Below are 14,059 nucleotides of genomic sequence, written 5' to 3'. Positions count from 1 at the left end.
CAGATTTCTCCTTAGACCCCTCAGTTAAAGGGATCTGCCAGTACCCTGACATGAGATCAAAGGTTCTGAGGAATTTTGCAGCATCAAGCCTTCTATGAGCGCCTGAGGGATGGGGTGGGTGTCTGTCTTTGTGACAGAGTTAAGACCACAGAAGTCCACGCAGAACTTAAGTTCTGGCTTGGCACGAGGAGTGGCAGCCTTGGGAACCAGCACCACAGGGCTGGACCAGGCACTACCCCAAGAGCCAGTATCTTGGCAACTTCCTCCTTGATGCTAGTCCTCACCTTGTCTGACAGCCTATAAATGTTGTTCTTTAAAAGGGGACTGTCTTCTGTGTCAATGTCATGGACACACAAGTATGTGAGTCCAGGGGTGAGGGAAAACAGGGCAGAGAACTGGTCAAATAACTGGTAGCAGTCCCCTGTCTGATCTAGGCTCAGGGAGTCAGAGAGATTGACATCCTCTACTGACCCATCACCTTCCTTGGCAGAGAGGAGGTCCAGGAGAGGTTCACTCTCTTCTTCCATACCCTCATCTGTCACCATAAGCATGTTGACCTCAGACCTCTCAAAATGAGGCTTCAGTCTGTTCTGATGGAATACCCTTAGGGGGCTTCTAGGGGACATGAGGTCCGCCAAGTAAGTGGCCTCCCCCTTCTGCTCCTTGATTTCAGAAGGTCCAGTCCAGTGGTCCTGGAGAGCCGTAGGCTATGCTGGCTCCATCACCCTTACTTTGTTGCCAGGTTGAAACTCTACCAGGGTGGCCGGCCTTCTGGTCATACCATTGTTTCATAACCTCTTGACTGGCCTTGAGGTTGCTCTTGGCCTTCTTCCAGAAGAGCTGCATCAGGTTGCAGAGGGCCACCATGTAACTGACCACATCCTGGGAGGGATTCCTGAGAAATTTCTCCCACTCCTCTTTTACTGACAGGGTACCCATTGGAAAGTTCAAAGGGACTAAACCACACTCCTTTCTGGGGCACCTCTCCATAAGCAAAGAAAAGGCATGGCAAGAGAACATCCCACTTGCACCTCATGGCCTCAGGGAAGCCTGTGTTCATGCCTTTCAAGGTCTTGTTGTATCTCTCCACAAGACCATTGGATTGAAGATGGTGAGGGGTGGTGAACCGGTAGGTCATCCCACATGCATCCTGCATAGACTTCATGTATGTAGACATGAAGTTTGTGCCTCTTTCAGACACAACCTCCTTTGCAAATCCCACATGGGTAAATATCCCCATCAGAGCTCTGGTCACCACCGTGTAGTCACTGTCCTCAGAGGGTTCAGAGAGATTGCTTCTGGGTAGCAGTTCGTATGGTACACCAAAACCAGGATAAACCTGTTGCCTAAGGCAGTCTTGGGGTCCACGGGACCAATGATATTGATTCCCACCCTTTCAAAGGGGGAGCCAATGATGGGGAGTGGGATCAGAGGGGCCTTGAGCCTTTTCCCTGTCTTCCCACTAGCCTGGCAGGTTGGTCAAGACCTACAGAATGCATCTGAGGCCACCCGCTTTCGGTGCCAATAAGAGTGGGTGACAAGCGTGGCAAAGGTCTTGTCTTGCCCCAAATGTCCTGCCAGGGGGTTGTCATGAGCCAGACCCAGTAGGCAGTAGGAAGGTTTGGTAGCACTGGGGGACCACAAGGACATGTGCTCCCCCAGCCTCTGGCACCTGATGGTCACTGTAGAGGAGATAATTCTCCCAATACATATGGTGATCGCCAAAGGCTTCACCTGCTGCTTGGGCTGAGGCCTGTTGCTCGGACACTCAAAAGTGGGGCATTCCTTCTGCACCTTCACAGAATTCCTTCCTGGTTGGCCCACCCTCAACTTGCCAGCCAGCAATCTCAGGTAGGTTACCCAGGGCAGCAACATCTGGGGCTTCCTCCTCAGGGACCCCGTCAACCACCGTTGGGAACTTCTGGGACCGGTTTCCCACGTCCCTTTCCCCTATCCTTGGCAGCTGTTTGGGCCATTGTTCCAGGCTCCTACACCCTTGACTCCGTTCCTGGGCAGCTATGGACCGTGTGGTCATGCAATCCCATTCAGGCAAACCTAACATCTCCAGGTGAGACCTGAGCTCCACCTCCTTCTAGGCAGTATGCTCAAGGTCATTGCCTAGCAGACAATCTACCGGCATGGCAGGACTCACTACTACTTTTAGAGTACCAGAGACCCACCACTCAAAGGGAATGAGAGCCACCAGTAGGTGACTCTCACGATTGTCAGCGACTATGATCTGGTGGAATGTGTTGGAGACAACCTGCTCTGCTGACACCAGCTGACCCCTAACAGTAGTCGTGCTGGTACTAGTATCACACATAGCCTCCACTCTTTGCCCATTAATGGCGACCTGCTGCCTACACTTGGAAGTATTGGCAGGCATGTGGGATTTTGGCACCATTTCCTCATCTCCCAGGAACACTAGGGTTATCTCTATCTGTTCCCCAGAAATATCTGGGACTACCTCCTCCCCGAGTGCTACACTAGCCAACCCACTTGTCTCTCCTCCAGTGGGGGGCTATGCCTGCATGGGACACTGGGAGTCGGCTTTGTAGTGACCAAACTTCGTGCACTCTAAGCATTTGGGTACAAAGTTATCTTTCTTTTTATCAAAGAACCCTGGCCCCTTTTCAGAATCAGATTGGGACTGGTTACCACCACTCCCCAGGAATTGTTTTGGGGGCCTTTGGAGAACTCCATATTTTTAAGTTTGTCTCCCCCCTCTGTCTTCTGGTGGAAACCCTGATCACCTTCGTGGATGTCCCCCCAGATACCTTTTTGGACACTCTGGTACTAGCCCAGAGATCAGCCTCCTCAGCAAAGCTTTCTGGGATCAGTCAGCTTACTGTTAACTAGATGCTGGCACAACTCTGTAATGCAAATACTGAGCATATGCTCTCTCAAGATCAGATTATACAACTCTGTGTAACCATTTACTTTGCTGCCCCCCACCCATCTATTCAGTGCCTTACTGGAAAAATCAAAAAAGTGTACCCAAGTCTGTGTGGAAAATTTGTTTCTATCCCTGACCCTCTGACTGTATTTTTCAGGGGTCAGCCCAAACTTGCGAAGTAAAGTGGTTCTCATGGGCACATATGTTTTTTTATCTCTTGGATCCAATGTAAGGAGTGTGACACTCTCCACAACTGGTACATACCCCCACAAGCCAGCTCCCCATTCCTCTTCAGGAACCCCATGAGTCCTTAGTGCAACTTCATAAGCAGCCAACCACTTATCAATTTCATCTCCCACCACAGAACTTGGCACCACATTTTTGGGGATACAAACCTTCTTTTCTCCAGCAGATCCCCTGTGTATGCTGCCACCATCACTGCAGGACTACCTAGACTTGAGGTCCAGCTCCTTTAGACTCAGTTCATGAGCCAGAAGTAGTTTCTTTTCAGCCAAGGCCCTTTCAGCCTCAGCTTGTTTGGCAGCAGCTCCCCTCTCCTCTGCCTCTCGTTGAGCTTTCCTTTCCCCTGCCTCCATGTTTAACCTTGCCATTTGCAATTGAAATTCTCGTCCTCCCTCCTTTCCTCAGGCCATGGCTAGAGATATTGCTCTCTGGTTTGCCAAGGGACACAATTCCAGGGTTAAAATCCCCCACTGCTGGTGGCAAATCCTCTGAGGGGCCATCCTCTGGCTCCTCCACCTCAACAAGATCTTGTGAACGGGCTTCTACCCAGGCCCTCAGTGCCTTTTGGTACTCCTCCTTTCTGGAGGCACCCTGGGTAGGTACTCCCATCGCCTTGCAGAATCCCTTAAGCTATCTAACACTATGGCGGTCATTACAACATTGGCGGTAAAAGCCGCTTATCGCCGTGCGGAAGACCGCCAACACACCGCCGCAGCCGCGGAATTCCGCCACAGCTATTATGACCCACATTTCGGAATCCGCCAAAATTCAGACACCCACACAAGTCCGCCACACCAAAGGTCAGTGATAAACTGGCGAAAACAAAACCGACACCGTCACGCCAACAGAAATACGCCCACACTATCACCACGCACTGTTACAAAACACAGCCACATTGGACAATTCGAAATACACACACATGATACACATACACACACCACTCCCACACACCTATTACAATATAAAACACCCACCCACATCACCCACAAACCCCCACGACCAAAAATTCCGAAGGAAGGCCAGAGAGAGATAGCACTAGCAAGAACAACAGCAACCACAGGCATACAACACCATCACCCACAGAACTTCCACGCACCTCACACAACACACCACTACATATCAGCACACTTAACACCACACACTCCACCCCACACATCACCTACACCACCCCATGGCACGGCAATGACACCCCAGGTTCTCGGAGGAGGAGCTCAGGGTCATGGTGGAGGAAATCGACCGGGTAGAGCCACAGCTATTCGGAGCACAGGTGCAGCACACCTCAATTGCAAGGAAGATGGAGCTATGGCGAAGAATAGTGGATAGGGTAAACGCAGTGGGACAGCACCCAAGAAGTCGGGAGGACATCAGGAAGAGGTGGAACAACCTACGCGGGAAGGTGCGTTCCGTGGTCTCAAGACACACCCTGGCGGTTCAGCGGACTGGCGGTGGACCTCCACCTCCTCCCCCACAACTAACAACATGGGAGGAGCAGGTCTTGGCGATTCTGAATCCTGAGGGCCTCGCAAGAGTAGGTGGAGGAATGGACTCTGGTAAGACAAATCTAAATTATTACATCCCCCACCCTACCTGCATGCCATCACATACCCCCACCCTACCCTCACCCCCAGCACCCCACCTCCTCACATATGTCCCAACATCACAAACCACCCATCCCAACACCAAGCCCTGCATGCAACAACAAAGCATGGACACCCATCACTAAAGCATGGCCACTGCACATACCCATAAAACCCCCTAAACCATCCTCACGCAAGGTCCCACACAGGAATGCAAGCACTGGGGTACACGGTCACCCACCCATTGCACACCATGACACACACAGATGTAATAACCATCCTTTTATACCCCTGAAGGACCCCTACCCAACGTCACCGGACAGGAGGGTCCACACATGTCCACACCACCAACAGAAGAGGCCCACAATGATGACAGCAGCTCTGTCCAACTGGATCTAGATGACCAGCCCGGCCCATCGGGGACCTCGGGACAGTCGGTTCCCCTCACCCAGTCACAGGCCACCACAGACCTTCCCACCTCTGGAAACACCAGCACAGCACCCACCCAGCGGGCCCATACCTCCGTCCCCAGGACACGTCAATCAGCAGTGTGTCCACCAGTACAGGGAACCCAGGATAACCCACCACCCAACAACAACAGGGACCTGGGGGCAGTGGTAGTGGGCACATGGTCCAGGGGACGGAGGCCCAGGAACACAGGGGAACTGGGAGGGCTGCTGTGCGACAGGGGGCGGGCAGGCCAAGGGAACCCACTCTCCACGAGGCCCTCTCCTCCATCATGGGAGCATACCACCACTCCCAGGAGACGATGGCAACGGTACTTGCCAAGTTTCAGGAGACCCAGTGCCTGCAAGAGGAACAGTATTTGGGTTTCAGGGAGGAGCTCAGAACCATCAGCACCCCCCTGGGCACCATCGTAGGGGTGCTGAAGGAAGTACTCAAAACCAGGAGGGACACTGTGGCACTACAAGGGGCCCCTGACACTAGCATGGACGATGAACTACCCACCACCTCCGCCGGCGCTAGTGGACAGGACGCCTGCCACAGGACCACCACACCAGCACCCCACCCTTTGCAAAGGGAGAACCACCCCGCAAATGGTCCTTGAGATCCAGGACAAAGACAGAGCACGATGCCAAGACCCCCGCCAAGAAATGAGACCACCCTGATTGTCATCCTACTGTCCCACTTTGTCACCCTGTCCATACTTTAACTGCCCCAGCTCCACTTCCTATGCCCATTTGGGCAATGCACCTGTGAGACTAATAGACTGGACTCTGCCATGGACATTCCTCTGCCATCACCCCTCACCATTTCACTACACCCTCCAATATTGAGCACTTAAATAAACACACTTAAAGCACAAAATAATCTGAAGTCTGTCTCTAATTTTGAAATAGTGTATTAGCAATTATAGTGACAAAATGCTCTTTCAATTGTAATGTCAACATACCTATGTCACACAGCTCTAGTCCATGAGGAGGAATCTAAGCAGATATCACACAGTGGGACCCACATCTGTGAAATCGTAACGGAAAGTGACAACTCAGTGACCATACACTGGGTTAAAAACGACACACAGTAGAGAGGTAGTAGTGTTAAAGTACATGTAGTAGGCAGGTCTGTACTCTTACCTGTGTCTCACTGGAAATATTGCTGGATCACTGAGTCCCTGTTGTTCATGTCATCTTCCTCTGCTTCCTCGTCTTCACTGTCCACAGGCTCCACAGCTGCAACAACACCGCCATCTGGACCATCCTCCTGCAGAAAAGGCACCTGTCATCGCAAAGCCAAGTTATGAAGCATACAGCAAGCCACAATGATCTGGCACACTTTCTTTGGTGAGTAGAATAGGGATCCACCTCTCATATGGAGGCACCGGAACCTGGCCTTCAAGAGGCCGAAGGTCCGCTAGATCACCCTCCTAGTTCACCCATGGGCCTCATTGTAGCGTTCCTCTGCCCTTGTCCTGGGATTCCTCACTGGGGTCAGTAGCCATGACAGGTTGGGGTAATAATAGTCACCTGCAAATGGTGAGGGACAACTGTTAGACACGCACTAACCTGGAGGGATACCCCCAGACCCAGACAACCATTCCCACTGACTTGCCTCCAGGTGCTCACCTAATAGCCACACACGGTGCCTCTGGAGTTGACCCATCACATAAGGGATGCTGCTATTCCGCAGGATGTAGGCGTCATGCACTGAGCCAGGGAACTTGGCATTCACATGGGAGATGTACTGGTCTGCCAAACATACCATCTGTACATTCATAAAATGATAACCCTTCCGGTTTCTGTACACCTGTTCACTCCTGTGGGGGGGACCAAAGCCACATGGGTCCCACCAATGGCACCTATGATGTTGGGGATGTGTCCCAGGGCATAGAAATCCCCTTTCACTGTAGGCAAATCCTCCACCTGAGGGAAAACGATGTAGCTTTGCATGTGTTTCAGAAGGGCAGACAACACTCTGGACAATACGTTGGAAAACATAGGCTGGGACATCCCTGATGCTATGGCCACTGTTGTTTGAAATTACCCACTTGCAAGGAAATGGAGCACTGACAGCACCTGCACTTGAGGGGGGATTCCTGTGGGATGGCGGATTGCTGACATCAGGTCTGGCTCCAACTGGGTACACAGTTCCTGGATTGTGGCACGCTCAAGCCTGTATGTGCTAATCAAATGTCGCTCCTCCAGCGGATGGTGCCTATGAAGGACAACAGCGAGCACAGAGTCAAACAACTCAGAGGTACGTACCCACAGTTTACCCAGAACACCAATCATACACAAAAGGTGGCCTGTATGTGTGTTGAGTCTAGGCCTAGGTATGTGGGATGCAGTTGGAAATGAAGCCATGTGGGGCCCTGAAATGGCAGCTGCCTGACGTCTAAAGTGGGACAATGGGATTTGAGGTAACTGCGCTGGCGTTGTACACCGTCGCGGTAGGCGGTCGAAGACCGCGGCGCAATGCTGCATTGGTTAACATTGGACCCTATTGGTCCCAGGAGCCATTGACGATGTACGCCGGCGATGACGGTACACACCGCTGCGGACGTGACCGCCATTTTCTATCTGTTCAATCACTCAATACCTGATTTTCGACAGGAGAGGACCTACACTGCAAGTGCTGCTGTGACCTTGGTCTGGAAGAGACAATGGCTCGAGTGTCTGGGGAAAGGGCCCCTGCCTTCACATCGGAGGAGTTGGAGAAGCTTGCGGATGGGGTCCTCCCCCAGTACAAGCTACTCTACGGTCCTCCAGACAAACAGGTAAGTACACAGGGAGCATGTTGTATGGGCTATGCCTGTGTGGAGAGGGCTGGATGTAAGAAGGAAGGGGGGAGAGTGCTGGCAAGGGTAGGGATGGGGGCCAATCAGTTTGACGGTGCAGTTGGTAATAACTTCTTTTTTTCCCCTGTACATTTCATGTAGGTCAGCGCCCACCAGAAAAAAGATATTTGGCGTGCCATCGCCAAGGACGTCCGGACCCTGGGGGTCTACCACAGACAGAGCACCCACTGCAAGAAAAGATGGGAGGACATTCGCGGCTGGAGCAAGAAGACGGCGGAGGCTCAGCTGGGGATGGCCTCCCAACGTGGGAGGGGTGCCCGTCGCACCATGAGCCCCCTGATGCTCAGGATCCTGGCGGTGGCCTACCAGGAGTTGGATGGGAGCTTGAGGGCATCACAGCAGCCACAAGGGGTGAGTACACTCTATTTCTGCTGACTTTGCGCACAGTGGAGGGGTCTGGGTGGGGGAGGTGGGCTGTGGGTTTCCCTAGGCCAGGGCGAGTTCGGTAGGCAAGGCCCCTCCATAAGGCAGGCCATGTGGCACTCCAGCCCACCTCTGTAGAGTGCCAAGTACACCTAGTCATGCCCCTTTGTCATCTATGTCTGCAGATGTCATCCATAGCCTTGTAGGCCATTTCCCAGGAATTGAACAGTGGAGCCCAAGAGCGCAGCGTAGTGCAGGGGGCTTCTGTGTCTGTCGTGTCCGCCAACGGTAGCGGTAATGCATGCACTGAACATGTCTTTCTTCTGTCTTCCCTCCCCTTTTTGTGGTCTCCCTGTTCTTGTGTGCATTAGCATCATCAGACGGAGGAGCAGTGGCACCAGAGCACAAGGGAGCTGCATCCCACATGGCCCTGGAGGGCGACAATACGGAGTCTGAATTCACCAGTGGGATGGAGGGCGAGGGGAGCTCCATGGCGGGGACAGGAGCTGAGACCAGCGACACGGAGTTGTCCTCTGATGGGAGCTCCCTTGTGGTGGCGCCAACATCTGTGCCCCCCGCATCTACAGGTACAGCCGCCATCCCCCCTTCCAGCACCGCCCTCCCAGCAGCCCCTCAGCCTTTGCCCCGTGCCCGCTCACCCAGGAGGGTGGGCATCACCTTCGCTCCAGGCACCTCAGGCCCTGCCCCAGTCACCCCTGCTGCCCTCAGTGAGTACAACTGTTAGACACGCACTAACCTGGAGGTCCCATTGACCTCACTGTTGGGCATTCTACCATTTTGAATGCCATCCAGGGTGTAGAGAGGCAGTTGCAACAAACCAATGCATTCCTGGAGGGCATTCATTCTGGTCAGGCGGCCCTTCAGCGAGCTTTTCAGACTCTGGCCTCAGCACTGATGGCAGCCATTGTCCCTGTCTCTAGCCTCCCCCCTCCAACTTCCTCCACCCGACCCAATCCCCTGTACCTCAGCCTATCCCAAGCACACCTACAGACCAACATGCACACACCTCAACACCCAAGGGAAGCTCAGGCAAACATAAGCACCACACATCCCACAGGCACTCACGCAAGCATCACACACATGAAGACACACCAACATCCACTGCCTCCACTGTGTCCCCCTCCTCCTCGTCTCCCTCCTCCCTCCCAGTCTCGTCTACACTCACACCTGCATGCACTACCTCTACAGCCACTACGTCCCTCTCCAGCACACCCACCACCACACCCCGCTCACGTGCAGTCACCACCCCCACTACCATTCACACATCCCCTGTGTCCTCTCCCAGTGTGTCTGTGACGCCCCCTCCCAAGATACACGAACGCAGGCACACACCCACCCAACAGTCATCCACCTCATGACAGCCTCCAGCGCATGCACCTTCACCCAAAGTCACCAAACGTACACCTCCTACAACCACCATCTCTTCCTCCACTCCCAAACCCCCTCCAGCTACCTGTCCCAGTGTGTCCAAAAAACTTTTCCTGTCCAACCTTGACCTCTTTCCCACACCTTCCCTACCCCGTCCGTCTCATAGGTCCCGAACTAGCACCTCAGCCACAACATCTCCAGGACCAGTAGTGCCTGTAGTCACCGGAATCTGGAGTGCACCGGCCACCAGGGCAGCCAGTGTGCCAAGGAGCCACAGCACAGACAGTCCCCCACCTGTGAAGCATCAGAAGTTGGCCAGTGCCCGACGAGAGCGGGGGAAGACTCCAGCCACCAAAGCTGCTCCCAGGGGTACAGGTGGGAGTGTGGAGTCAGCTGTGACACCTTCCAAGGTGGGGAAGGGCCACAAGAAACCCGGCAAGTCTGGGAAAAGCAGCACGGCGGAGAAGACCGCCATCATCCCCGATGCCCAGGAGGCCACCGCCAGCACCATCCCAGCTGCCCAGGAGGCCACCGCCAGCATCAGCCCAGCTGCCCAGGAGGTCACCACCTGCACCAGCACCAGCCCAGCTGCCCAGGAGGCCACCGCCAGCAGCAGCCCAGCTGCCCAGGAGGCCACCGCCAGCACCAGCCCAGCTGCCCAGGAGGCCACCGCCAGCACCAGCCCACCTGGCCAGGAGGCCACCGCCAGCACCAGCCCTGCTGGGCCATGAAGGACAGCCAGCACTAGCCCCGCTGGGCCATGAAGGACCACCAGCAAAAGCCCCGCTGGGCCATGAAGGACCGCCAGCAAAAGCCCCGCTGGGCCATGAAGGACCGCCAGCAAAAGCCCCGCAGGGCCATGAAGGACCGCCAGCAAAAGCCCCGCTGGGCCATGAAGGACCGCCAGCAAAAGCCCCGCTGGGCCATGAAGGACCGCCAGCACTAGCCCCGCTGGGTCATGAAGGACCGCCAGCAAAAGCCCTGCTGGGCCATGAAGGACCGCCAGCAAAAGCCCTGCTGGGCCATGAAGGACCGCCAGCAAAAGCCCCGCTGGGCCATGAAGGACCGCCAGCAGCTGAGATCCTGCAATGGAGACCGCCACCTCAAGCACCGCTGAACAGGGCACCGCCATCTCAAGCACCGCTGAACAGGGCACCGCCGCCTCAAGCACCGCTGAACAGGGCACCGCTGAACAGGGCACCGCCGTCTCAAGCACCGTTGAACAGGGCACCGCCGCCTCGCTGAACAGGGCACCGCCGCCTCAAGCACCGCTGAACAGGGCACCGCCGTCTCAAGCACCGCTGAACAGGGCACCGCCGCTTCAAGCACCGCTGAACAGGGCACCGCTGTCTCAGGCACCGCTGAACAGGGCACCGCCGTCTCAAGCACCGCTGCACAGGACACCGCTGTCTCAAGCACTGCTGAACAGGGCACTGCCATCTCAAGCACCGCTGAACAGGGCACCGCCGTCTTAAGCACCACTAGCCCTGACGCAACTGAGTCCGTCACGGGGTGAATGATGCGCTCTGGGCACCATGCTCCCTCCAGAACCAGTGGAGACTGTCATCCACTTGTGAGACTGTGGCTTTGCACTCCCAGGATTGAACAGTGGGCAACCCACCCACTGTAGATACTTGTGAGACTGTGGCTTTGCACTCCCCAGGATTGGACAGGGGGCAAGCCACCCACTGTAGAGACTTGAGAGACCGTGGTTTTGCACTCCCCAGGATTGAACAGTGGGCAAGCCACCCACTGTAGAGACTTGAGAGACCGTGGCTTTGCACTCCCCAGGATTGGACAGTGGGCAACCCACCCACTGTAGAGACTTGAGAGACTGTGGCTTTGCACTCCCCAGGATTGAACAGTGGGCAACCCACCCACTGTAGAGACTTGAGAGACTGTGGCTTTGCACTCCCCAGGATTGGACAGTGGGCAACCCACCCACTGTAGAGACTTGAGAGACTTTGGCTTTGCCCTCCCCAGGATTGAACAGTGGGCATGTGGCCCCCTTGTGGATTTGGCGTCGTGCACTCAAACGGCTGAGGAGCCCCCCCTTTCCCTGCCCCTGAGTTGCCTGTTTAGTTGCTCTCTGATGCCCCTGCAGTGTTCTCTCCATCATGGTTGGGGATCTTGTGTGGGCCTCGCCCATACCGTGTGTCCCAGTGTTCCACTGACTTTCTTAGAGCACTACCTGGACTACTATGCTTGGTATATATTTTGTACATGGTGTATATATATATTTCTGCCTACTTGCTTTTAATATATTACAATGGTTACACTAATTTTCTATTGTCTTTGCATTCTTCCGGGGAGTTTGGGGGGTGTAACTGTGATGTATTGATATGCATTAGTGTGTGTGTTGTAGTGGGTGGGGATGGGGGTGTTGCGTGTGTGTTTCCCTGTTTTTTTCCCTCCCCCCTCCCCTGTGTCGTAGGTGCAGTACTCACTGTGGTCTTCGCCGCCGGCGTTCGTGCTCCTGGTAGAGGAGCAGGAAGACTATGCAGGGAGAATTTGGAGTTCCTGGTCCATGGTGTCCTCGTTCCTCGTGGGGTGTGTAGAGGTGAGCGTTTTTCCTATGGGATTCCTGTTTCCGCCGTGTTTTTATCTGCGGTGAATCTGCCCCGGAAAAGGTGGCGGATTGGCCTGTCATAATAGTGTGGGCAGTACATTGTCTCCGCTTGTCTGTTGGCGGTGACCGCCAAGCTGTTTGTTTGTACCGCCGTGGCGGTCGGAGTGTTAAAGTGGCTGTCTTTGTTGGCGGTTTCCGCCAGGGTCATAATTGCACATTTTTTACCGCCGGCCTGTTGCCGGTATTACCGCCGCTTTAACACCGACCGCCAAGGTTGTAATGACCACCTATGGCCCTCATTATTACAATGGCAGTAAATCCCACTTACCGCCACGCTGACAGCTGCCAACTTACCGCCGCAGCTAAAATGCTAAAATCACCAGCTTCCCAGCTTTCAGGAACAGGCAGACTTTAATCAGAAAACCCAATTTTTCAACACAAATTTGGCATTTTACTGAGACATACCCCATTTTAAAAAATGTTTGTGCTTTCAGCCTCCTTCCAGTCAGTGACAAAAATGGGTGTGAAACCAATGCTGGATCCCAGAAACCTAACCATTTCTGAAAAGTAGACAAAATTCTGAATTCAGCAAGGGGTCATTTGTGTAGATCCTACAAGGGTTTCCTACAGAAAATAACAACTGAAAAAGAAAAATATTGAAATTGAGGTGAGAAAAACATGAATTTTTATCTACGTTTTACTCTGTAACTTTTTCCTGCAATGTCAGATTTTTAAAAGCAATATACCGTTACGTCTGCTGGACTCCTCTGGTTGCGAGGATATATAGGGCTTGTAGGTTCATCAGGAGCCCCAGGTACCCAGAGCCAATAAATGAGCTGCACCCTGCAGTGCGTTTTCATTCTATACCGGGTATACACCAATTCATTTGCTGAAATATAAAGAGTGAAAAATAGCTATCAAGAAAACCTTTGTATTTCCAAAAAGGGCACAAGATAAGGTGTTGAGGAGCAGTGGTTATTTGCACATCTCTGAATTCCGGGGTGACCGTATTAGCATGTGAATTACAGGGCATTTCTCAAATAGATGTCTTTTTTACACACTCTCTTATATTTGGAAGGAAAATTTTAGAGAAAGACAAGGGGCAATAACAATTGTTTTGCGAATCTATGTTCCCCCAAGTCTCCCGATAAAAATGATACCTCACTTGTGTGGGTAGGCCTGGCGCCTGCGACAGGAAACGCCCCAAAACACAACGTGGACACATCACATTTTTTTAAAGAAAACAGAGGTGTTTTTTGCAAAGTGCCTACCTGTAGATTTTGGCCTCTAGCTCAGCCGGCACCTGGGGAAACCTACCAAACCTGTGCATTTTTTAAAACTAGAGACCTAGGAGAATCCAAGATGGGGTGACTTGTGGGGCTCTGACCAGGTTCTGTTACCCAGAATCCTTTGCAAACCTCAAAATTTGGCTAAAAAAAACACATTTTCCTCACATTTTGGTGACAGAAAGTTCTGGAATCAGAGAGGAGCCACAAATTTCCTTCTACCCAGCGTTCCCCCAAGGCTCCTGATAAAAATGATACCTCACTTGTGTGGGTAGGCCTAGCGCCCACGACAAGAAATGCCAGTAAACACAACGTGGACACATCACATTTTTTTAAAGAAAACAGAGGTGTTTTTTGCAAAGTGCCTACCTGTAGATTTTGGCCTCTAGCTCAGCCGGCACCTGGGGAAACCTACCAAAC

Source organism: Pleurodeles waltl, chromosome 5, assembly GCF_031143425.1.
Source record: "Pleurodeles waltl isolate 20211129_DDA chromosome 5, aPleWal1.hap1.20221129, whole genome shotgun sequence".
NCBI classification, from domain to species: Eukaryota; Metazoa; Chordata; class Amphibia; order Caudata; family Salamandridae; genus Pleurodeles; species Pleurodeles waltl.
Note: the sequence above shows the minus strand (reverse complement) of the source record.